General features: G+C 43.4%; 1 protein-coding gene across 1 annotated transcript in view; it reads right to left on the bottom strand.

Moving 5' to 3' along the window:
- LOC144479240 (decorin-like) overlaps positions 1-25,712 on the bottom strand; it is a 68,882-nt gene extending 43,170 nt beyond the window's left edge. The window contains exon 1 of the mRNA XM_078197909.1: positions 25,541-25,712. The gene's annotated coding sequence lies outside the window, so the exon portion shown is untranslated. The remainder of the gene's footprint in view (positions 1-25,540) is intronic.
- Positions 25,713-26,305: the final 593 nt, after the last annotated feature.

Raw genomic sequence — 26,305 nt, 5'->3', positions numbered from 1 at the left:
TACCATAGATCTCAATGTGTAAGTCCTAACCTTTAAAGCCTTGTAAAACCTCTGCAAAATGTGGGGGTTGACTTATATGCCAAGTGTAAATGTGAACTGCTGGCATGGCAGTGGGCTATTTGCCACCCTTTGTGTTCACCACACAGGTACTGCTCTGTGTAAGCATGTGTGAAACTCTTGCCCATCTTCACAAGTCCTGCTTGATCCTTTACATCCAGTTATAAGGTACCAGTAACTAAAATATCTATTTGTCGTGTAAACAATCAAGGCTCATTACTAATGCAAATATGTTGTGTCTGAAAAGGGGGTAATCTTATTTGCCATGTTGACTTATACACTGTGATCTACAGTATATCTCCTAATGCAAATTCCAAATTTCACTTGCACTATATGAGTGATTATTGCAGTGCAATAAAATTGTCAAGGAAAGTCACAATCATGGGATACAAGTGAGAGACATGTTTATTTGTCGCAAACTGTTTCATAAACCTTGCTGTACCCAAATAATAAAAACTGGCATTGTATCAATTACTTGTGATGCTCGTGTGCCTTTCAGAATTTTTTTTAAAAAATCATGTTCTCTGCAGATTGTAAGCTTTATTTCATTGTGGCACTGGTTGCCTGCTCAGCTGTCCTTTTATTGCTGATTAAATGATTTTAATGGGGTTTTGTTTATTTTTATTCTGGGCCTCATGCAGTGTCTGAGTTTTTTATGACCCTGAATTGTTGGAGAAAGAATGATGGATCAATCAGGTGCCTTAGGACAGTTTTTCTTTAGTTTTACTTCCAGTATTGGGCTATTGGCTGCTATGTTTTAGTTAGAAGGTGTTTGGACATCAGACTGAAAAGTTGTGTTTCTGTGTCCCTTTCCCTAGTATTTTAAATTCTGCGACCTAGCTAGAAGCAGGTCTTCTTGCCTTCCTGGAGTGAAAGTTCGGCTGTTGGCTGTCTGCTAGCTAGTAACTAGAGGCAAGCATTGCATCTGTCTCTTGAAGTGGTTTGCTGGGAAAAACTAGAGGCCAGCAGTGGTATTATCACTACCCCAAGGTTTGCTGGAGGTTACAAGACTAGAAAGTCAGAGTTTCAATTCTCCAACCAAAGGACTAAGTTCCAGCATCACATGAGAATTCTTATTTTCTGTGTTAAACCTGTGGCAGGCATACGTAATAAGAAGGTTTGTTTGGTTGAGATATTTCATACAGTAGTAAGCTTTATACAATATCATGGTTGTTTTCTTTCTTGCTTGTAATTGGTAAAAGTTATTCTTATATGTTAACTGTATTCTTAAATAAACTTTGTTTGATGAAAGCTCCCTAGTGGGTCATTTGAATCATACCTGAAGTGAAACGTCTCATGCTTACCCAGCCAAATTCAAAGTGCAAAACTTATGATCCAGACGGACTTCATAAAACATTTTGGAGTTTCTGACCTGAATTATAATATATTACCCACCTTTTTTGCAAGAATGTTGGAAAACTTTGGATCACCCTATCGCATTTTATGACCATATAGGGAAAATCAAATCCACTCCCCCAATTACTCTCCTGGTAACTATGCTATCAATTGTAGAACCTAGCATAAAGGCCAGGAAGTCCTGGTCAGTATAACACAAAAACGTAAGAACTAGGAGCAGGAGTAGGCAATTCAGCCCCTTGAGCCTGCTCCGCCATTCAATACGATCATGGCTCATCTTGTCTGTCTCAACTCCACCTTGCTGCCTGTTCTCCATGACTGTTCAACCCACTACTAATTAAAAATCTGTCTATCTCTTGAATTTACTCAATGTCCCAGCTTCCGCTGCACTCCGAGGTAGTATTCTTGGTATTGTTCAATGAATGTAAAATTGATAATGTACCTGCAGAGGTATATAAAACAGAAGCTTCATTGGAATACATCTTTCTGCGCTGGCTACATTTCCACAGGGCTATACAAGAGAGAACAAGCCATGTGATGTTGCATCGCTTCCTGTGATGATGTACATAGTATCTGATTAACAAATCAAACAGAATTAATCCATTACACTGTATCTCCCTCCAAGTCTCTGATTCTCATTTTTATATTGCAAAAAGCTGGTATGTTGCAGTCCTTAATTTTCTTCTCTTATCTTCGGCCCTCTTCTCCATTTTATTTTTAGGGGCAATCGCTGTGGCAGTTTTGTGAGTCTACGAGAAGGGGGGCTCTTCTTCACTGGAGGGAGTTGGGTGTTTGACTCCTACCGGTGGTTCCCAGATGCTACAGGGCAGTATAGAAATTGGGAGATGACTCACGTTATCTGGATTGATGGATGAATGCAGTATCTCTGGCTGGTTCAATTGTGTAAGTGACTGCTTCCACGGGGTAGGAGGCTGCTTCTGTGTAGTAAACAGTGCACATTGGTTTCACCTCACCATACTGAGTTCTGATGGGATGAGGTAGGATCATGGATGTGCTTTGTGCTCAACCACATCCACATAGTGAGCTTGGACTCAGATCCAAACTGGCGCTCCGGGTTGGATGTCAATCAGGTTATGTGCTTTGTGATATTTGTTATGGGGTTCCATATCAGGTTGAAATGATATTTGCCCTCTTTCTCTCTCCCTTTGTGCAAGTCATAAGTTTGTACTTGCGACATGAGCCAAGGTAAAGTTGCCATAGTCCCAGATGACAATAGACTGCTTTATCCTTTGAAGGGGAGAGCTGACTGGTGGTGATTTAACTAAGGTCGATGAGGTGGAGCCTTCATGAATAACCTCAGCTGGTATGGGCATTGAACCCACGCTGTTGGCATTGCTCTGCATCACTAACCAGCTTTCCAGCCAACTGAGCTAAACCAACTTCATAGAATCCCTAACAGAACAAAACAGAACACACATCTCTGGCTCAATCATTTGTGAAAACCAAATGCCCTTGGTACAACTGTAATCTCAGACTCTCAGAAGGGCTGGTGCAGATACAATGGGCTGAAGGGTCTCATTCTGTCCTGTAAAACACAGGGGTGGGAATTTCCGACCGCATTCTCCCCCAAGACCGGAAAATCCCACTGGAGGTCAATGGACCTTTGCATGGTCCATGTCCCGCCTGCTACAATTCCCATGGTAGGCAGGACGGGAAAATTCCCCCCCAATGACTCTATCATAGCAGGCGAGGGGTGCACTGTGGAAAGGTCCGTTGAACCCGGACAGGATTTTCCGGTTTTGGGGCGAGTGTGGCCAGAAAATCGCAACCTATGAGAACGACCAATCTTTCATCATAGGTGAGTAAATCATCAACTACACCAAGGTGTCCTCTCTCATCGTAGTACTGTCTAAGAATGGGATTGTTTGGCATCTATACTGGCCATCCTTTGATTCAGCACTCTCTGACCTGAACATATTCTTCATCAGATTCCTGTGTGTCTCTGGTTTCATTTAGTTGTTGCATTGTTAATGGCAGAGGTATGGCTATTGTTGATGTAAGTGTTTCTCCTTTAAGGCTGCATCACCTTGCTTAGGCCTTGCCACTGGGACAGGGGATAAAACGTCTGCTGGATTCTGCTGCTTTCCCAGAGCACACACTGTGGAATTTTCCCACCCCACCCGCCACGGGAATCATAATGGGCAGGACAGGACCAAGAACAAAGAACAAAGAACAAAGAACAAAGAAAATTACAACACAGGAACAGGTCCTTCGGCCCTCCAAGCCTGCACCGACCATGCTGCCCGACCCCCTACCTTTCCGCAAACCATATCCCTCCATTCCCATCCTATTCATGTATTTATCAAGACGCCCCTTAAAAGTCACTATTATATCCGCTTCCACTACCTCCCCCGGCAACGGGTTCCAGGCGCCCACCACCCTCTGTGTAAAAAACCTGTCTCGTACATCTCCTTTAAACTTTGCCCCTCGCACCTTAAACCTGTGCCCCCTTGTAATTGACTCTTCCATCCTGGTAAAAAGCTTCTGATTATCCATTCCATTCATGCCTCTCATAATTTTGTAGACTTCCAGTGAGAACAAACCAGGTTTCTCCATCCTCTCCTCATAGCTAATGCCCTCTATACCAGGCAACATTCTGGTAAATCTTTTCTGTACCCTCTCCAAAGCCTCAACATCCTTTTGGTAGTGTGGTGACCAGAATTGAACACTGTACTGTGACCATGCAAAGGTCAATTGACCTCAGGCAGGATTTTCCAGTCTTGGGGCGAGTGCAGCTGGAAAATTCCACTCTCTGTCTTTGCAACGAATCTCATTATCCTCAGTCTGAATCGTTGTAGATGTGGAGGTATTTTTTGAAAACGTCTTAGAATTTAAGAGCATCAGTCAGGGTTTGTGATCTGCCTCTAACTTGAAGTGGAGACCAAGCACGTAATCTGCAAACTTCTTGCAAGCCCGTATAGCAGCTAATGCTGCTTTCTCTATCACTATATATCACCGCTCAGTCTCAGTCAGTGCACAGGATATGTAGTAAACTGGTCTATGCTTTCATTCCATCTGCATCTGATGGAGTGCAGATCCCAATCATGCAGAAGATGTCTCTGCGGCAATGATAGTAGGTAGTTATACAGTCATAGAAAGCTAAAGCATCAGCTGATATCAGTATCTGTTTGATTTTCTCAAAATACCTCCGCTGTGCTTCCTCTGAGCATCAGGTATTGTCCTGTTGCAATAGCTGATGTAAGTTCATAAGACATAGGAGCAGAATTAGGCCATTCAGCCCATCAAGTCTGCTCCGCCATTCGATCATGGCTGATATTCTCCCATTTTCCAACCTTCTTCCCATAACCCTTCAACCCATTGTCAATTAAAAATCTGTCTAACTCCTCCTTAAATTTACTCACTGTCCCAGTATCCACCGCACTTTGGGAGAGTGAATTCCACAGTTGTAGTGGCTCATTGACGACAGTTCAGTTGTGTAGGATCTTTCCAACTTGATTAACCATACACATGAGTCTCTGGAGCTCAGTCACATTCTAAGAAGCTGGAAATTCTTTGACTGCTCAACTTCTGTCAATCAAATCTGATGCTGGATGCACCCACAATATGCCCAAGGAGCCTGATCATTCAGTTGCAGGAATTTGCATTTGTTGCTGTGTATGTTAAACTTCCTCTCGATGTCACAGCACAGTTCACACTCTATTGACATTTTCTCTTTCAGCAGGGCGGCACGGTAGCACAGTGGTTAGCACTGCTGCTTCACAGCTCCAGGGTCCCGGGTTTGATTCCCGGCTCGGGTCACTGTCTGTGTGGAGTTTGCACATTCTCCTCGTGTCTGCGTGGGTTTCCTCCGGGTGCTCCGGTTTCCCCCCACAGTCCAAAGATGTGCGGGTTAGGTTGATTGGCCAGGTTAAAAATTGTCCCTGAGATGCGTAGTTAGAGGGATTAGCGGGTAAATATGTGGGGGTAGGGCCTGCGTGGGATTGTGGTCGGTGCAGACTCGATGGGCCGAATGGCCTCCTTCTGCACTGTAGGGTTTCTATGATATTTCTATGAGATCCATGGAGCAGGACATCATCCATGTGACATCCAGCTCCATCCAATTCTTCTGGGACACTTGACATTGTCCACTGGAAGATTTCTGGTGGTGATGGGAGGCCAAAGGGTAATCCATTGAAACAAAACCTCCCAAATTGTGTAATAATGGTTGTGAGCAACTTAGACACTTCACCAAGGGGTAATTGCCAAAAAGTACTATTTGCATCTAGCTCCGTGAAGATCAATCTCTTTCTCAATTTAGCTAAACTCTCATCCACAGATGACAGCCTAAAGATGAGCGGGGTTGGGTTGATTGACCATGCTAAATTGACCCGAGTGTCAAGGGGATTAGCAGGGTAAATGTGTGAGGCTACGGGAATAGGGCCTGGGTGGGATTGTGGTCAGTACACCCTCAATGGGCTGAATTGCCTCCTTCTGTACTGTAGAGATTCTATGATTCTATGACATAAGATGAACTTTCTGTTCAACTGCTTTGTTCAGCTGGGTAACATCTCTGCAAATTCTGATTGATCCATTGGGTTTTGCAACTGAGACCATCCTGAGCACCAATGCATTGATTCCGTCATACATGAAATGAAACCTTCTTTCCTTTTTTAATTTTGGAAAGAATGGATGAGGAACTTTTCTGATGTAAACACACACCCAGGCTTCATTTCAGGACATAGGCTGGTGTGGAATGTTCCCCTTAGCATTCCTAGTCCTCTCAACAGCTGTGGAAATTCAGCTCTGAAGTTTAGGGCTGGTCTCATCTTACCATTTTCTCTCCTCTGCAAATCAGATACAAGTTGCATCAGGCCTTCCTGCTCAAGAGTGAGCAACTTCTGAATTGCACACCATGGGTGGGATTTTCCGGCCCTGCACACCCCAAGGTCGGAAATACCCATCGAGGTCAACAGACCTTTACATGTTCCACCGAATTTTATGTCCCGCCTGCTACGATTCTCGCAGTGGACAGGACAGGAAAATTCCATCCTCTATTTCCATGATTTCTTTCTTGTAATTCTGGAGGATTCACCTGTGACCTTGAGTTCTATGCATCCAGGCCCACATTGGTTTTTCGCATGGTGGCTGAAGAGAGCTTCTCTCCAATCACGGTTCAGCATCCGAAAGAACGGAAGCTGTTTCTAACTTGTGTGTCTTGTTTCCCTCTCCTGGGACATCAGTACTCCAGTAGCTTCTACTTAGTTCCTGGTTCAGCCCAAAGAAATGCAACACAATATCAGGGATATCATCTACTGCATGGATCTTGCCACCTTTCAAAGACTTGACTTTGTGCATATTGCACCTTTGACTAGGCTTCCCTCTACTGGATGCGTGCATAATTACACAATAGCTTATTAAAGACCAAGTTATACTTCTTGGGCAGGTAGATCCATCTCCGAGCCTGACTTCCTCAGTGATTTCCTTCTGACCTCCGAAACTTTACCCAATGTAAACACAAAACGGTTTGAAAGTCCTGCCCTAATTTTCACTCACTTGCTGCCTCAATTTTTGCCCCCCCCAATGTTCACTACCTCCCCATTCTCCAAGACATTAAGATCAAAACTTTTAACTGCTGGACATGTGAGAGGAAACTGGAGCACCTGGAGGAAACCCATACAGGCAAAGGGAGAATGTGCAAACTTCACACAGACAGTCACCCAAAGCTGGAATTGAACCTGGGTTGCTGGCACTGTGAGACAGCTGTGCTAACCACTGTGCCACCCTGCCGCCCCTTCAGCTAGCTCATCTGCGCAGAGAACTTGTCTCCCCAAACACTGCCCCATCTTACTCGTTGTGTCCCCCATCCTCAGAAATCTCCTCAAGTGCTCTGGCTTTTCTCATGGTCACCTCGCCAACGTTCCCTTCCTCCTCTTGCTTGCTGGTTGTTTCTTCGTGAAATGCCTTGATATTTACTGCATTAAAAACGCCATGATACATGTAAGTTAGTGATGTGACAGTGTGAGGTAAGGCAGGAGAAAGGAGGTGCAATTGAAACGTCAGCACAAGGAAGTGTGATAATGGAACAGAAGTGTCCCAGAAATAGAATCAAAGTGAAAAATACAGAACGAGTGGGTCAGGAAAATCAAAGTAAACGAGGTTGTTCATGGCCTGTTCTGCGTGGGTTGTCAAGAATTTTCCAAAATGTAAATCATAGTATTTTTTAAATAGAAGCCCATTTTTCCACTTGGAGACGTTAATAATGCTGAGAACGTTGATTAATTTATTCCAGCAGCAAAGCAAATTTCAGCAAATGCCCCCTGCCCTCCTCATTACCTTCTTCCTGTACCGGCCCACGGATACACACAACAGATTGGGCTAATTTTAAGATTGTGAGAATGTTTACAATAAAAACAAAAATGATGAGTTGGAACTTCTAATGCCAACAGTTTGTCGAATCTAATGCCCTCATTTAGACCAGCTTGTTCGGAATAAATTGGTTGTATTATTTAATTCCTGGCACTTGCCAACAAGTTTCAGTCTTTCCATTCACTGCCAAGTTACTGACAGGGGGCAGAAACTCATATTGGGTTGGGAGTGCAATTTAGGGCGCCCGAGTGAGACCGGAAATTCCCACCCAAGGTCAATGGACATTTCCGTTGTCTGCCCCTCGCCCGCTCCGATTCCACGGCGGGCGGGGTGGTAAAATTCTGGTGATAGGCTTTGGAGGTAATATATTAGTATGGACAGAGAAGCAGCAAACATGGATTATGGTTGAATGAGGTATTTTCAAGTTGAAGGGCTGGACCCCCATCTATTTACTGTCTGCAACTTGGAAGAAGACTCATAGAATTCCTTCGGTGCAAAAGGACGCCATTCGGCCTATGGAGTCTGCACCGACTCTTTGACAAACCATCTTTCCCAGGCCCACCACCCAATCCCTGTAACCCCATGCATTTACCCCGCTAATCCCCCTAACCTACACATCTTTGAACACTAAGGGGCAATTTAGCATGGCCAATCCATCTAACCTGCACATCTTTGAATTGAATCAGGGAGTAATGTATCTAAGTTTGCTGATGATAGAAAGTTAGGTGGGAGTGCAAGCTCTGAGGATACAAAGAGGCAGTGAAGAGATAAAGATAAGTAACAGAAGTGGGAAACAAATTGGCAGATGGAGTAACATTTGGGGAAGTGTGAGGTTATTCACTTTGTAAGAATAGAAGGCAGAATATGTTTTAAAATCTGTAAGTGTTGGTGTACAGGAAGACTGGGGTGTATTTATGTAAGGAACATAGAACCTCAGCATGCAGATACAGCAAGCACTTAGGAAGGCAAATGGCATGTTGGTCTTTACTGCAAGGGGACTGGAGTACATGAATAAGTCTCACTACAATTGTACAGGGCTTTGCTTACACCATGCCTCGAATACTGTGTGGAGTTTTGACCACCGTATTTAATGAAGGATGTGCTTGCAATGGAGGCAGTGCAGCAAAGAGTCACTAGATTGAATCGTGGGATGAGAGGGTCACCCTATAATGAGAGTCTGAGTAAATTGGGCCTATCCTCTGGAGTTCAGAATAATGAAAGATGATCTCATTTAAACATACAAGATTCTGAAGGGGCTTGATAGGGTAGACATGGAAAGGTTGCTCCTCCTCTGTGGAATCTAGAAAATGGGGGCACCATCTCAGAAGAAAAGGACAATCAATTAGATGGGTGGGAAAGGAAAATTGAAGCTAAAGATCATATTGAATGACAGAGCAGGTAAATGGGCCATATGGTCTATTCCTGCTCCTATTCCTCGTGTTCTTATATTCTTGTGGCTGCTAGTATTGTCCATTATAATAGTCAGGCTGCTTGTCTGACATAGAGTACCGGATGAGCAGAAATTTTCTCCATTAAACATTTTTTTTCTTCATTCATGGGATGTGGGCATCGTTGGCTGGGCCAACATTTATTCCCCATCCCTGGGGACATTTAAGAGTCAACCACATTGCTGTGGCTCTGGAGTCACATGTAGGCCAGACCAGGTAAGGACGGCAGATTTCATTCCCTAAAGGACATTAGTGAACCAGATAGGTTTTTACAACAATCAGCAATGGTTTCAAGGTCATCATTAGACTTCTAATATTTTTTATTGAATTAAAATTTTGCCATCTTCCATGGCAGGATTCGAACCCGGGTCCCCTTGGTTACCCTTGGTTTCTAGATTACTAGTCCAGTGACAATATTACTACGCAACTGCCTTCCTTTTCCTAGTCTCCTGTGAAGCATCTTGGGATGTTTTATGTTAAAGGCACTATATCAATGCAAGTCATTATTGTTTTGCACCACAATTTCCCAGGGCAGGAGTTCACTTGAAGAGGGAAAATGCATTTTCAAAGCGACTGAAGTAGCCTATTTAGGCTGCTGAGTAGATGGCAAGGGGTTACATCCAGTTGCAGTTAAGGTAAAGGCCATTAAGGGAGTACCAACCCCAAGGAACACCACAAGGTTAAAATCCTTCCTGGAATTAGCCAATTATTATGGAAAATTTATCCCAAGTTTGGCTTCCATGCTGGCCTCCTTGCATGCTGTATTACGAAAATACCAGAGATAGTTTTGGGAAGCTGTAGGGCAGAGGCTTTTTCTAAAGTTTAACGTCAGTTCTAACTCACTGGCTAATTTATATTAGAATTTATATTAACTTGTGATGCTTCCCCGTATGGGGTTGGTGCAGTGCTATCACATTGCTGGAATGGCAGGATGGAGAAACCCATCGCGTATGCCTCCAGGACCCTTTCAGAGGCAGAGTGAAGATATTCTCAAATTGAGAAGGAAGGGTTAGCGGTCGTATTTGGTGAGAAGAAGTTCCGTCAATACGTCTATGGTAGATTTTTTTATGGTTACTCATCATAAACCCTTACTGGGCCTCTTCAAAGAGGACTAAGCAATTTCTCCCATTGCTTCCACTCAGAAACAGCGCTGGGCCTTGGTGGCCGATGGATATATTTTGGAACACTGCCCTGGGATTTAGATAGCTAATGCTGATGCACTGAGTCACCTCTAGTTGCCCACAAGCCTGGCTCTTTTACCAGCATTAGAAGATGTTGTGATGATTCAGAAGACCTTGCCAGTGTCAGCAAGGCAGGTTAAAGCCTGGACCCAACAAGGTCTAACCTTATCCAAAATAAGGCACATGATCCAATACGGCGGATTCCAAGGACCACCCTCCAAAGAAATAAAACTCTACCTCATTAAGAAATCCGAACTTAGTGTGGAGGACAGGATCATTCTTTGGGGGTCCTGAGTGTTCTGCCCCCAGGACGATGTCTAATATTAACGGAACTTCTTCAGCCAGAGGGTGGTGAATCTGTGGAACTCAGTGCCACAGAGGGCTGTGGAGGCCACGTCAGTGAGTGTCTTTAAGACAGAGATAGGTAGGTTCTTGATCAATAAGGGGATCAAGGGTTACAGGATGTGAATCGTATCAGCCATGATTGAATGGCAGCAGAGCAGACCCGATGGGCCAAATGGCCTAATTCTGCTCCTTATCTTATGGTCTTAAGTCTAGAGGCCCGGTCTTGATTCCAACAACATAGACTTGGTAAAGCGATGTGCCTTGTGCCAGGAAAATCAAAAACTCCCACCTTCGGCCTTCCTACACCCATGGAGTGGCCTGGCAGGCCATGGGTGCAAGTACATGTGGACTTTGTGGGCCCCTTTATGGGTTTCATGTTTGTAAGCATGGTGGATGCACACTCCAAGTGATTGGAGGTTCAGCGCATGAACTCCATGACGACTCAGGCTCCGATTTAAAAATTGTGACAAAACTTTACTATACTTGGAACACCAGAAGCCTTGTTTTCCGATAAAGGCATTCGCGGTGATTTCCAGAACTTCGTGCTCTCCAATGGTATCCAGCACGTCTGGACTGCACCTTATCACCTGTCCTCAGGTGGACTGGCAGAGTGGGCGGTTCAACCCTTCAAAAATGGCATGAAATTGGGGGCATCCATGGAGATTAAACTGGCACCATTTTTGTTCGATTACAGGACCACACCGCACACCTCAACAGCTGTGGCTCCAGCAGAGCAGTTGATGGGATGATGGCTTTGTACCAGATTGAGCCTGCTATTCCCAAACTTGGCGGGGAGGGTGGAGTCCCAACAGGAAAACCAAAAAAGGAATTTACGATTCTACAAGGACAGAAAGATCATTTAAATTGGGTGATCTGATTCACGTGAGGAACTTCCGAGATTGTCCCAGATTGGTCCCTGGGATTGTTATGGAGAAAACAGGACCAGTATCATACAAGATCAAAGATCAGGGTAAAACTCTAAAAAAGCACTTGGACCATTGCAGAACTAGGGAGTCCCCACCCAAGAAGCCCCACCCCCAGCCATGGGGATAGCCACTGCCAGTGCCAACCCTCAGCTCAAAGCTGACTCCACATTAGCCCCTCTTGATAGTTAAGGTATGGACTCAGAGATGAAGCCTGAAACAGAACCTGAGGAGGAACTTGCATCAGTAATCCTGCGACTGCGAAAGAAGTTCCTCTGTTCGGTTTACACTGTCTGACCCAGCCCCGCCTTTGATGGTCCTCCGACCAAGCTCCAAGCAATGGAAAGGACTTCCTTGCAGTTGGAGTACTTGGAGAATGTGGATATCAAGGGGGAGGGGATGTTATGATGGCCATGAAGGTCATGGTGGAAGTTCAATAGATCTCCCCATGGGCTTCGTGGAGTACAAGTTGCCTTATTGAGCGGGTGGAGGCTTACCCATTAGGAAGTGGTCAGCAGTGTTTTGTAAATCCGTTACTTTACCCGGACTGTAGGTCCAAGATGAAGACTACCCAACTGCAAGCCACAGGCATGACCATTTCCATTGGTGCACAATAAAGGTCATTGGTGACGGGAAACCAGCATTTGGCTGAATTACTACAGGCCTAAATCACAGCAATGAAACAGAATAGAGGAATATTCATTCTGTTGTCATTTGGGAGTGCTTGATTGACCAGTTTGGATGCTAAAAACGGGGAAGTGCTCCCGCTCCCAAGGCTTTTCTTTGCTGTTGATCTGAACATCATTCAAAATAATCTTCATTATTGGCGGATTTCCATTTGTTGAATTTCGCCATATCCTTAGTGGGGCCATTGATATTGCTTTGCTTCACTTCTAGCTTCCTTCACCCCTCCCTCTGTCCAGGTCTCAATGTTATACGCCCACCTGAGCTTTCTCCCTCCTCTTTTGTTTTAACTCTCAATTTTTCCTTCAGCCAATGTACCTACTTGACTATTTTTCTCTCTTTAATTGTACTTAGCAACGATTTTGATTCTTGATCTAACCCAATCATTTGTCTTTCACTCTATCCGGCTGATTGGAAGCATCCTCCATCATTACCCACATTTCAAAAGCTGTCATCCTCCTAACTCTCACTCCCTTTCTTCAGAGTCATTCTCACTCCCAGAGAAGACAACACTCCATATGAGTGGCTGTACTAAAAGCTAGCGCTTATGAACTTTCAGACGCTACTTAAATCACGCCTCTTGCCGTGGTTTGGTTTGGAAACACCAAGATGATGGCAGTGAACAATTTAAGTCCCTTAGCTCGATGGCAGACACCTATTACCTCCAGGTAAGACATTAATTTTTTTGAATCAACATGAATGTTGAAATTATGCAAGAAGTGTGGCTTAATGCAATCAAGATGCTCCTGTGCATAACAAAAGTAATAGAAGAACAAATTTGCAGTCATACACAAAACTTGGGAAGTCATGACTGAGTAACTGGTAGAAGTCCTGCAGCATAATTGATTGTTTTTAAATATTCTTCATTCATGGGATATGAGCATCGTTGGTTGGACCAACATTTATTGCCCATCCCTGCTGGCATTTAAGAGTCAGCCACATTGCTATGGGTCTGGAATCACATGTAGGCCAGATCAGGTAATAACAGCAGATTTCATTCCCTAAAGGCTATGAACTGACAATGGTTTTATGCTCTTCATTAGACTTTTAATTCCACATTTTTATTGAATTCAAATTTCACCATCTCCCATAGTGGGATTCGAACCCAGGCCCCCAGAGCATTACCCGGGTCGCTGGATTACTAGTCCAGTGACAATATCACTACAACACTGCCTCCCCTCTCATACACACTAAAGTAAAGTTTATTTATTAGTCACAAGTAGGCTTACATTCACACTGCAATGAAATTGCCGTGAAAATCCCTTAGTCGTCACACTCCGGTACCTATTCTTGTACACTGAGGGAGAATTTAGCATGGCCAAGGCACCTAACCTGCACATCTGTGGACTGTGGGATGAAACTGGGGTACCCCGAGGAAACATACAGAGACACAGTGAGAACGTGCAAACTCCACAGGCAGTGACCCAAGCCAGGAATTGAACCCAGGTCCCTGGTGCTGTGAGGCAGCAGTGCTAACCACTGTGCCACCATGCTCTCCCAATAACTTGGGAACTTGTGACTCAGTAACTGGTAGACATCCTGTATCACAATTGATTGATGTGAGGTGGGAAAGGGCTTGAATCTTTCTACAGTAGAGTTGCTGGAAAATCTCAGCAGATCTGGCAATCAAAGCTTTGACAAAGGGTCATCTGAACTCGAAACGTCAGCTCTTTTCTCTCCTTACAGATGCTGCCAGACCTGCTGAGATTTTCCAGCGTTTTCTCTTTTGGTTTCAGATTCCAGCATCCGCAGTAATTTGCTTTTTTCGATAGTAGAGTCACTGTTTTAGATAATCTATAACTCTTCATTGTTCACACTTCAAATTACAAAGCACCTCCTGGAAATTATATAGTATATTTCGAAGTTCCCTTGTGAATGAACAATCTAAATGTCTAGTTATTCCAAGTAAACAATGTTTATACTGTCTGAGAAACATGATTGGTTTGGAGAATTTAACCTCAAATTAACATTTGTGGTCTTTAAATTATAATACAAGAGAAACACCAAATGTAAATCATACATTTCTGTGTCTGTAATTGCTGATTAGTTTTTACTTCGGTCAGTAGTTTAACACAACTAACACTATGACTGCTCACATTGACATCTATAATTTCCTAACCACAAGACAGCACAATTTGAGGGCTTCATGTTATTTTGACAGAATAAAGGAACCATTTTTGGATCTCCGTTTAATTCTATTAATGGAACCCAGTTTGATTTCCTCACACTGTACCATTCAGCAAAGGAAAAGGAGTCATTCAAATATTGAAGTTTATTTTTTTTTAAAGTACATTTTCTTCCATTTTTATCCTGGTTATCCATATATATCCTAGTTTTTTGTTTATCTTCCACAGACATGAAGGAGTAAGACATCATTGCGACTGGACTAAGACACTCACAAGATGGTGGGGGGGGGGGGGGCAGGAGGTGCAGGCGAAGGAATGATTGGAAAACTGTGGGTTGGGTGGGAAAAGAATGATTGGAAAACTGTGAGTGAGAGGGAAGGAATGATTGGAAAACTGAGTGAGAGGGAAGGAATGATTGGAAAACTGTGCGATTAAAGACAGCAACATGTGGGAGGGGAACCTCAAGAAGTAATCAAACGAGGCAGTAGATTTTTAACCTTAGTGGTGATGAAGAACAGGCAGCATCTCATGATAGGGAAATCAAGGGTAAATTATGCAAGTTTTCCACCCATACTCAAAGTGCCAATCTATCCATTGGATTCGGAGATACAAAAGGCATATAGAAGAGTAATGAGGGCAAGGAGAATCTTAGAAGGGAGAAATGAAATAAGGCACTGCTGATACACAAAAAATAAAATAGAAGCCAACAATAGAGTAGGCCCATATTTTCCATTGTGAGTTGTTTTCCCCTTGCTCCCCTACCCCCATCTCTTGTTCCTGAGGAAACCTTACAATGGAATTCATCCCGAATGATGCTGAATGTCCTTCAATACTTTGGGTATTTGACCATTATTCATATGTGAATAAACATGAGCAGAGAACATTAGAGTTAAACCAAGGGCCGTTGGAAAACAATTAGAAACCTTGGCTTTTTCTCCCCTCCCTAAACCAGGGACATTGAAGTTAATTATCTTCCACAGACAGGAGATCAAATTTGAGATCCCTCCTGTACAACATGGCTCAGTTGCTCAGTGATCTGTCAGGGGAACCAAAAGGAATAATATCAGGAAAAAAATCACATGAACTATGTTATTTTTCCCTTGGCAATGTGACGATACTGTGCCTTTAAGAAATGTATTTATGTCTTGTTTCTTGTGAAGGACTTTTGTTCTGAAATCAGTTCTATTTACCCGGTGCCACAACCGGCAGCACACATGCTGAGCATGCAGAAGCAGTATCTATCCGAGTTGTTGGAGTGTTTGTTTTCATCTGGGCTACTGCAGTTTTGCTATTTTAGTATTTTTCCCTGGGGTTTTTAAAAGTAGGGTTTAGTTAGTTTGATTGACAGGAGCAAGGCTTACAGAGAGAAACAAGCAGCTTGTTGCTGTTTCAAATTTTTACAGTGCAGTAGCTCTGTTTCTGTCTCTCTCTCTCTCTCTCTCTGGAGATTGAAGTCTGGGACCTTTCAAAAAATGGGCCTCTTTCTCTGAAATTCTGCAATTTGAACATAGATCTTTCTCTGGAGGCTGCTGTGTGGGAGTGAGAAGACAGGGGTCTCTCTGCATCACTGTCCGGAGGTGTTAAAAGGCTGGAAAACCAGCACCCCATGTAAACCTGTGTTTTTTGCTAACTGATTCGAAAGAGGTGTTTACGTCTGTGGGGATAATGCTTAAATTGGAACTATAGAGATAGATAGCAATTAAGAATTATACATTATATTGTAATGTTTAAGTATTTCAATTGGTATAAGTTATGCTAATTCTTTTTGTTATATTCTAACTTTATTGTTAAATGAAGTTTTTTTGAATAAGAGCATCCTAGTGGGTCAATAGAATCACACCTGGAGTGAAACACTATACCCTCACACTAATGCCAAAATCATAAAAAGTTAGGGTCTAGGCTAAGTTTGTAATATACCGTGGAGTTGCTGATCTGATCCCTGACAGTACAAAGTACTCCTTGAACCTATGGCATTTGTACAGCCTTTGGCAGGGTGGTGGTTGTTTTTATGCATGATACAAAAGGAGATCAGATCCTCTGCCTGTTGACCCTTTGTTGGGGTTCTTTTCTCCTTCTAGTTGGATCTCAGTGGCCATCCTCTGTGGAAGAGCATGTGACTGATGAGAAGACAGCTGGTGCCATTGCTAGTATAGCTCCTGCCGCTGCTGGTGTTAATGGTGGCGTCGTGGTTTCTGTTTTTGCCCCTTGTGAGAGGTGAAAGTTGGAGCTGCAGAAGTTGCTTCCATGCCATGGTGAAGGCCGGTGGCAAGGAAGTATCACCGAAGAAGAGCGAAGTTGGGAATCACCGACCAAGCAGTGAAAGCACTCTATCAGGGAAGGAGTGCTAGAAGTAACAGCCTCTCACCTAGCCATGGCTGGAGATCTTCAGTTTCACTGAAAAAGGCTTCCCAGCCTTTCAGCTCCACTGAAGGAGTTCTTCCCAATCTGATATCACATCAGTGAACCTGGCGAGTTGCTGGCAGGTGAGGAATCAGGAGCCCTTTCTTTTAAAGACAGGATGACTGATTAAATCATCAGTGTATTAAATCATATCATATTTAGATGCTTTACCCACTGCTGCACAAGGTTCCCCTCTCACCTTCAATCCCACCCTGGTGAAACTCAGAAAAGGGTGAGTTGATTGCAGTCCAACATTACTTTGAGTGGTTTTAATTACCCACAAGTGACTCATAGAAGAAGAAATCATAGAAACCCTGAGGCCATTCGGCCCATCGAGTATGCACTGACCACAATCCCACCCAGGCCCTACCCCCATATCCCTACATATTTACCCACTAATCCCTCTAACCTACGCATCTCAGGACACTAAGGGCAATTTTTAGCATGGCCAATCAACCTAACCCGCACATCTTTGGACTGTGGGAGGAAACTGGAGCACCCGGAAGAAACCCACGCAGCCATGAGAAGAATGTGCAAACTCCACACAGACAGTGACCCAAGCCGGGAATCGAACCCAGGTCCCTGGAGCTGTGAAGCAGCAGTGCTAACCACTGTGCTACCATGCCGCCCATCCCACCTCTCCCTTCATTTTGCCTTTTGCAGCCGATTTGACCTTAGTTCACACTCCATCTCCATATTCCCAGTTTATTTCTCAATCCTTAAATTTCATTCAAGATTCCCGATTGGTTCCGGACTCCCAATTGCCCCATTGCCCTAGACACTCAGTTATCAACTCGAACTCCTAGCAAGCTATGGAGCAAAGACTCTGTGAGTTGAAAGATGAGGGAAAGCAATCTACCTGAAGGTGGCCTACACCTCTGTCTACACTTCCCGCTGCCTCGGTAAAGCAGCCAGCATATTTAAGGACCCACGCACCCCAGACATACTCTCTTCCACTTTCTTCCATCGGGAAAAAGATACAAAAGTCTGAGGTCATGTCCCAACCGACTTAAGAACAGCTTCTTCCCTGCTGCCATCAGACTTTTGAATAGACCTACCTCGCACCAAGTTGATCTTTCTCCACACCCTAGCTATGACTGTAACACTACATTCTGCAGTCTCTCCTTTCCTTATATATTAACGGTATGCTTTATTTGTATAGCATGTAAGGAACAATACTTTTCACTGTCTACTAATACATGTGACAATAATAAATCAGATCAAATCTATATTCAATGTATGCAAAGTAAAAATGAAGTTATCCCTTGTGTGAAAGTAATTGTCACATAACAACTCAATGGGGCTGATAGTTGTAAAATCACACACACTTGTCTTATTTCCATATTTCTAACAAACATTACTCTCCACAGGATAAACAGATTGTCAAACCAGTGTTGGCGCATCATTAACTTTAAGATGGAGCCTGTAGTTAAAGGGAATCACAGGATTTTACTTCTGTTAGTAAGGCAGGTTTGTACAGGCATTATTGTGTGATGCATTGTTCATTATTCAATGAATGTTCACAGATATGTGATGCTGCATTTGCAGAACAGTGGGAACATAGGAGTGCAATAATGAAATGATTATAATAAAAGCAAAATACTGGGGATGCTGGAATCTGAAACAAAAAACAGAAAATGCTGGAGAATCTCAGCAGTTCTGACAGTTGGGGTGGCACAGTGGCACAGTGGTTAGCACTTCTGCCTCACAGCGCCAGGGACCCGGGTTCGATTCCCGGCTTGGGTCACTGTCCGTGTGTCGTTTGCATGGCCTCCCCGTGTCTGCGTGTGTTTACTTCGGGTGCTTCGGTTTCCTCCCACAGTCCAATGATGTGTGAGTTAGGTTGATTGGCTAAATTGACCCTTACAGTCACGGGGATTCGCAGGGTAAATAAGTGGGGCTACAGGGATAGGGACTGGGTGGGTTGTCGGTGCAGACTCAATGGGCCAAATGGCCTAAATAAAATAAAAGCAAATTACGGCGGATGCTGGAATCTGAAACCAAAGAGAAAATGCTGGAAAATCTCAGCAGGTCTGGCAGCATCTGTAAGGAGAGAAAAGAGCTGACGTTTCGAGTCCAGATGACCCTTTGACAAAGCCAAATGGGCAAAATGGCCTCCTTCTGCACTGTAGGGTTTCTATGTTTCTATCTGTGGAGAGAGAAGAGAGCCAATGTTTCGTGTCTGGGTGACCCTTCGTCAGAAGTGAAATGATTATTTAGTTTAATGTCAGCCCAAACTTTTGTGCAGGAGGGGTATCAAAACTTTGCAAGAACAAGGAGAAAAGCAGCAGAAGATAAAAGAGACCATCTGACAAATGAGGCTATGGGGAAATAATTCATTTCAGAGAAATTAGTTTTACTGAAGCTCAAAGAGATGCTGGAGATCTGATAAAAAACAGAAAGGGCTGGAAAAACTCAGCAGGTCTGGCAACATCTATGGAGAGAGAAACAGAGTTAGCCTTGTGAGTCCAATGTGACTCTTCTTCGGAACACTCAGGGTGGGAAATTCCGACCGCGCTCACCCCAAGACCGGAAAATCCCATCCGAAGTCAACGGGCCTTTGTATGGTCTGCCCCCCACCTCACCCGCTACGATTCCCATGGTGGACAGGACAGGAAAATTCCAGTCTCAGTTTTTATTCATTTTATTGGATGCGGTTTTCCATTTATAATCTCACTTGATTCTTGAGTGAGAGTTCTCAACTGAGGTCGCATCTACTTCAAGACTGAGCAACCCTCATTTGCAATATTTTGAGTTCAATTAATATAAATACAATTTTGCACAGTTCTGTACAGTAACACAGAGGAGCGTGGAGTAATATGAATGCTACAGAGCAAGCTAAGTTTTTGCTTAGCCGCGGGAGCTATCACTGAGGTGATCCAACTGTAATTTTCCTAATCAAGCATCACAAGACCTCACATTGACCTAAAACATCGATCGTTCAGATGAGGGAGTTGGGGAGACTGGTCTGGAGCAGCAAGGCAAGTATGAACCTGATGGACAAATGGCCTGTTTCTACGCTGTACCTTCTATGGAAACACTTGATATTTAAGGATCCACCAATTTTTGTCCCTGCGGTTTAGGTTTTACCATACGCTTCATTCAGCTAAATCAATGTTCACATTTTTTTTGGATTCCCTTCAAATTCACTCACAGAGGACTTGGAAGAGATTTGTTAAACTCTTGGCTGAGATATTGGCAGGGAATGGGGCACTGTTGATTAAATTCTCTTTTTCCGTCTCAATGAAGCAGGGACATTCAGGTAGAAAGTTGTTCCCTTGAGAAATCCAATTTAGAATTGGCAGCATTCATGATCAAGAGTGGCTGGAAGCTGTGAAGCTCAATCCTATAATGATATGCTTGATACAAAGGCATTATCCAATGTTGTGTCGCCTATGAATTATTAGTTAAACTCATGATCCTTTCTATTTTGAAGTAATTTTCTCTTCAAAGATTATTTTGGAATCCAAGGACTTGCATTTTAAACATTCACCATTTCATAAAAAAAGGTTCTTTTTCAAAAGAGGAGCTATGGCTCTTTTTTAGAATTGTTCTTAGAAACTACAAGTTGGGCTAGAAACCATATTCCTCATGGAAAGCATAACAATTGAACATGCAATTCCTTATTCTGTCAATTGCCCGTTCCTTTGAACCATCACTGCGGCAACAAACCCAATTAAATAGCTCACAGAAAGAACACATAGGGTGGGATTTTCTAGCTGTGCTCGCCCCAAAACTGGAAAATCCTGCCTGAGGTCAACAGCCCTTTGCATAGTTCAACACCGACCCGCCACAATTCCCAAGGTGGGCGGGATCGGAAAATTCCCCCCATTGTCATAAAACCATAGAAACATAGAAGATAGGAGCAGGAAGAGGCCATTTGGCCCTTCGAGCCTGCTCCGTTATTCATCACGATCATGGCTGACCATCCAACTCAATAGACTAACCCTGCTTTGTCCCCATAACCTTTGATCCCATTCGCCCCAAGTGCTATATCTAGCTACCTCTTGAATACATTCTATATTTTGGCATCAACTACTTCCTGTGGTAATGAATTCCACAGGCTCACCACTCTTTGGGTGAAGAAATGTCTCCTCACCTCCGTCCTAAGTGGACTACCCTGAATCCTCAGACTGTGACCCCTGGGTTTGGACTCCCCCACCATCGGGAACATTCTCCTTGCATCTACCCTGTCTAGTCCTGTTAGAATTGTATAAGTCTCTATGAGATCCCCCCTCATTCATCTGAACTCCAGCAAAAATAATCCCAATTTAGTCAATCTATCCTCAGACATCAATCTCGCCATCCCCGGAATCAGCCTGGTAAACCTTTGCTGCACTCCCTCGAGAGCAAGAACCTCCTTCCTCAGAAAAGGAGACCAAAACTGCACACAATATTCTCGATGTGGCCTCATCAAGGCCCTGTATAATTGCAACAACACATCCCTGCTCCTGTACTTGAAACCTCTCACATTGGAGGCAAACTAATCATTTGCCTTCTTTACCGCCTGTTGCACCTGCATTCTTATCTTCAGCGACTGGTGCACAAGGACACCCAGGTCCTGCTGTACACTTCCCTCTCCCAATTTACAGCCATTCAGGTAGTAATCTGCCTTCTTGTTTTTGCTTCCAAAGTGAATAACCTCACATTTATCCAAATTATACTGCATCTGCAATTGATTTGCCCACTCATCCAACCTGTCCAGATCATGCTGAAGGGTCTCTGCATCCTCATTACAGTTCACCCTTCACCCACCTTGGGATCATCTGCAAACTTTGAGATGTTTGAGTTTGTTCCCTCATCCAAATCATTAACATATATTATATAGTTGGGGTCCCAGCACTGATCCCTGTGGCACCCCAGTAGTTACTGCCCGCCCATTCGAAAAGGCCCATTAATTCCTACTCTGTTTCCTCTCTGCCAACCAGTTTTCTATCATCTCAATGCAATTCCCCCAATCCCATGCACTTTAATCTTGCACGATAATCGCTTGTGCGGGACGTTGTCAAGCGCTTTTTGAAAGTCCAAATATACCACACCGACTGGCTCCCCCTTGTCAACTCCACTAGTTACATCTTCAAAGAATTCTAACAGATTTGTCAAGCATGATTTCCCCTTCATAAATTTACACTAACTCTGTCTGATCCTGCCACTGCTTTCTAAATGCTCCGCTATAAAGTCCTTGACAATGGATTTGAGACTTTTCCCCACTACCGATGTTAGGCTTACTGGTCTATAATTCCCTGTTTTCTCTCTACCTTCTTTTTGGAGCAAAGAACAAAGAAAATTACAGCACAGGAACAGGCCTTTTGGCCCTCCAAGCCTGCACCGACCATGCTGCCCGACTGAACTAAAAACCCCTACCCTTCCGGGGACCATGTGCCTCTATTCCCATCCTATTCATGTGTTTGTCAAGGTGCCCCTTAAAAGTCACTATCATATCCGCTTCCACCACCTCCCCCGGCACCGAGTTTCAAGCACCCACCACCTTCTGTGTAAAAAACTTTCCTTGTACATCGTCTTTAAATCTTGCCCCTCATACCTTAAACCTAGTAATAGACTCTTCCACCCTGGGAAAAAGCTTCTGACTATCCACTCTGTCCATGCCCCTCATAATCTTGTAGACTTCTATCAGGTTGTCCCCTCAACCTCCGTTGTTCCAGTTACAACAAACCAAGTTTCTCCAACCTCTCCTCATAGCTAATGCCCTCCATACCAGGCAACATCCCGGTAAATCTTTTCTGTACCCTCTCCAAAGCCTCTACATCCTTTTGGTAGTGTGACAACCAGAATTGAACTCTGGGAGGAAACTGGAGCACAAGGAGAAAACCAACGCAGACATTTTTGTTATGCATTATTCTGGAAAAGTGGCAGTGTTAAAACTAGCAGCATTAAAACTAGGGCGGCACGGTGGCACAGTGACTAGCAGTGCTGCCTCACAGGGACCCGGGTTCAATTCCAGCTTTGGGTGACTCTCTGTGTGGAGTTTGCATTTTCTCCCCGTGTCTGTGTGGGTTTCCTCCAGGTGCTCTTGTTTCCTCCCACACTGCAAAGATGTGCAGGATAGGTGGATTGGCCGTGTTAAATTGCCCCTTAGTGTCCCAAGAGCTGCAGGTTAGATGGATTGGCCATGGGGAATGTGTGGTGTTACAGGGATAGGGTGGGGAGTTATGGCCTGGGCAACATGCTCTGTCAGAGAGCTGGTGCAGACTTGATGGACTGAATGGCTTCTTCTCCACTGTAGGGATTCTATGATCCTGAGCGTTTGTTGAACAAGTTATACGAGTCTTCAGTTTCTTGGCAAAGCTTTTGCTTTGTCTGTCCACCTCATGGTTGTGTATTGTTCCATTCAGTAGGCTGAAAACATACTTCACTAAAAATAACTACTTGCTTAGTCAAAACATCTAATAGTGCTCCAGTGTGCAGTCTAGACAGCAACGGTATGTGTTAGCCACAAAGTATCTGCAGTGTGCCCACTTCTGCCCACAGTAAGAACTCCGAACAGGCCTATTATTGGGATAATACTCCCATACTGTAACACTTGAACCTCCTTCCAGAAATAATGCTGGCCTATTCAAACACATTTCCTTTTTAAATATTAGATGCTGATCTATGTACCAGTGTAGTCAGTGTTTATTTGTGACTAAAATATCTTTATTCCTGTCTAAAAGTAGCTGCATTTTTAAATTGGAAAGTTGCTCTAAATGTGGGGCCAAGATCAATTCTCCTTTAGTAGTTAATTCTTGGGTTGGGTATGAAATACATTTTTAGGAGGGAGTTTTCGGAATCTGTACCCCGATAAGAAAAATTCTTAGACAATGGGTTTCAATTGGTGGTCCTACCGCTTGTCTGAATTTACATCGTTTTCCCAGGATTCTCACAGTTCTTCCGTTCAAGTTAGAGCAGACAAGCAGGAAACCGCTGTGGGAATTCATTCCCGTATTACCACCAAACCCCTCAAAGGAGAGGATATCTCCTTTTCTGCAGTGCTAACCACTATGCCATCCGTGCTGCCCGTGACACGATGATCAACACTGAAAATTACCTGCGAGTCAGCAGAATTGCTTAGGAATCTCAATCTAACCAAAAATGTCCTACTCTAGATGCAAAATATGGAGTCCCTAAGCATTATAAGTTCCGTCTTAATCTGCAGCACATCTCTGTGTATCGTATGAACATTCATTCACAAACATATGAATTAGGAGCAGGTATAGGTCATTCAGCCCCACGAGTCTGCTCCACTTTATGATAAGATCATAGCGGATCTGCTTGAGACCTCTCACCCCATACCCTTTGACTCCTTACTCAGTCAGGAATCTATCTAATTCAGCATTAAGAATACTCAATGTCCCTGTTTCCACTGCTCTCTGGGAAAGAGAATTCAACAGACGAATGACTCTTAGAGGGGAAAAAATGTCTTCTAATTTCCATCTTAAATCAGAGACCACTTATTTTTAAACTGTGTGCCCCAGTTCTAATCTCTCCCATAGGGGGAAACATCCTTTCAGCATTCACCCTGTCAAGTCCCCTCAGGATATTATATGCCTCAACTCTTCTTAATTCAAATGGATACAAGCCGAATGTATCCAACCTTTCCTCATAAGACAACTCCTTTATGCCAGGGATCAACCGAGAGAACTGTATGCAGAAGGAAAACCGAGAGTCAAAAATAAAACACACAGCATAATGAAATGTAGACAGGCCAAATAATATAAGTATGCTCCTTGTATTCAGCTAATAAGATTTCTTCTGTTTACTGTCTAAACTCATACATGCGTTCACAGAAGGAACAGATTTATGAATTTAATACACTTAATTCATAGAGGAAACCTTTGCCCCAAGTTAGACTCCAGTTTTTCTTGTGATCTTGCTGTCTATAAGCCACCTTGTTCCTCACCTTCCATTGTAATATGCTGTTCCATTACCTTAATGCACTGAACCGGAGAGTATAAAAAAGGACTAAAAGCATCCCAAAATTTCTAATGGATGAAAACTTAGTTACCTAAAGATCAGATGACACATTGCCAACAAAGAGTTCCAGACCCGATGCACATTTAGACAATACACGTGAAACAAGACAATTCTCACCATGCACCAAAATCAATTAGTGCTCCATTCATTGTTTAATTGCCTAACCCTTTCCTCATAGAATCATATAGCACAGCAGGAGGCTATCTGGCTAACTGTACCTGCCTCAACTCTCTGAAACAGCTGTCCAATTTGCCCCACAACTCTGCCCTTTCCCCATAATCCTGCGTCTTATTTTCTTTCTCAAGTATATATCCAATCCCCCTTTGAAAGTTACTATCAAATTGCCTTCCACCCCCTCTCATTCCTGATCACAACACCATGTTGGGTAAAAATCAAAATCGACCCATCTCTCTTTCTCATCTTTTTTTCCTTTGCAAATTATCTTAAAGTTAAAAGTCCTCCGATCATTCATTCTCCCGCTAGTGAAAATGGGATTGAAGAAACATTCATGAGTGAAATATAGACATGACTACGGCCACTTATTAATATTCAAATTACATGGTAGCAAAAGCACCTAATTGCACAAGAGGAATATTCTTTGGTTAAGCATTAAGTATGACTGCCGTCTTTAATAGACTGGGGTGGACGGGTTGTTAAGTCACTAACATAAATAAGGTAGCTTAACCTCTTGTTAAAAGAAAATTACAAACGATATTGCATACCTGGTGGCTCTGAAATTTGATCTTCAGAATGTCAGGTTTATGGATTAGACCAAGCCTGCGGATTTAGTCCATTCAGGAGTGGCTTAGGGACCAAGGTTCCTCTTAGACCAGTGAAGGTAAAAAAAATAAAATGCCTTTCAGGGTCTTTATTCTCACAACCTCAATTTGTGTGGAGGTGGCTCGCTAAATAACAGTGCCTCTAATCATATGGAAGTGATAAATGCTGTACGAAGGCCAAGAGTAAATTTTTATGGCCTAAGCTGGTACTTAAAATGTCGAGCCCCAGGCAATGCTGAGGTGGAGCCATTCTGTTCAGTTTTCCTTTGAAACATTTGTTTTTGTTTGCCAGAAGCAAAAGATACCGTTTGGCCAGTTAATGCTTCTCCCTGAAAAAAAAGACAATATTTAATTTTTTTTTGGATGAGTTGCCTACCTGATCTTGGGTGGATCCTGACAGAAATCCAATACCACACAACGTGCCTCACAGAAAACCTCAAGTTTGGAATAGGTTCCAAAATATTTCCCCGAAATATTCCACTGAAATCGTGCAATTTAATTATAAGCAGCCATGCCGATGAAAATAGTGACCGATTTCCACAGAACGTTGTAATTGCCCGAACAAGGAGGGCCATAAAATAAAGGCTGTTAACATGGCAAGAATAATGTGGATGAGATTTATGACAGAAATGAGGGAGACAGATTGGGGGCAGCGTCTGACCAAATGGAGCTGCGTTTGTTCCTAAGGGCGGGATTTTCAAGCCCTTT

The sequence above is a fragment of the Mustelus asterias genome, chromosome 25, assembly GCF_964213995.1.
Source record: "Mustelus asterias chromosome 25, sMusAst1.hap1.1, whole genome shotgun sequence".
Taxonomy (NCBI): domain Eukaryota; kingdom Metazoa; phylum Chordata; class Chondrichthyes; order Carcharhiniformes; family Triakidae; genus Mustelus; species Mustelus asterias.
This window is presented reverse-complemented; position numbering and strand designations above follow the sequence as displayed.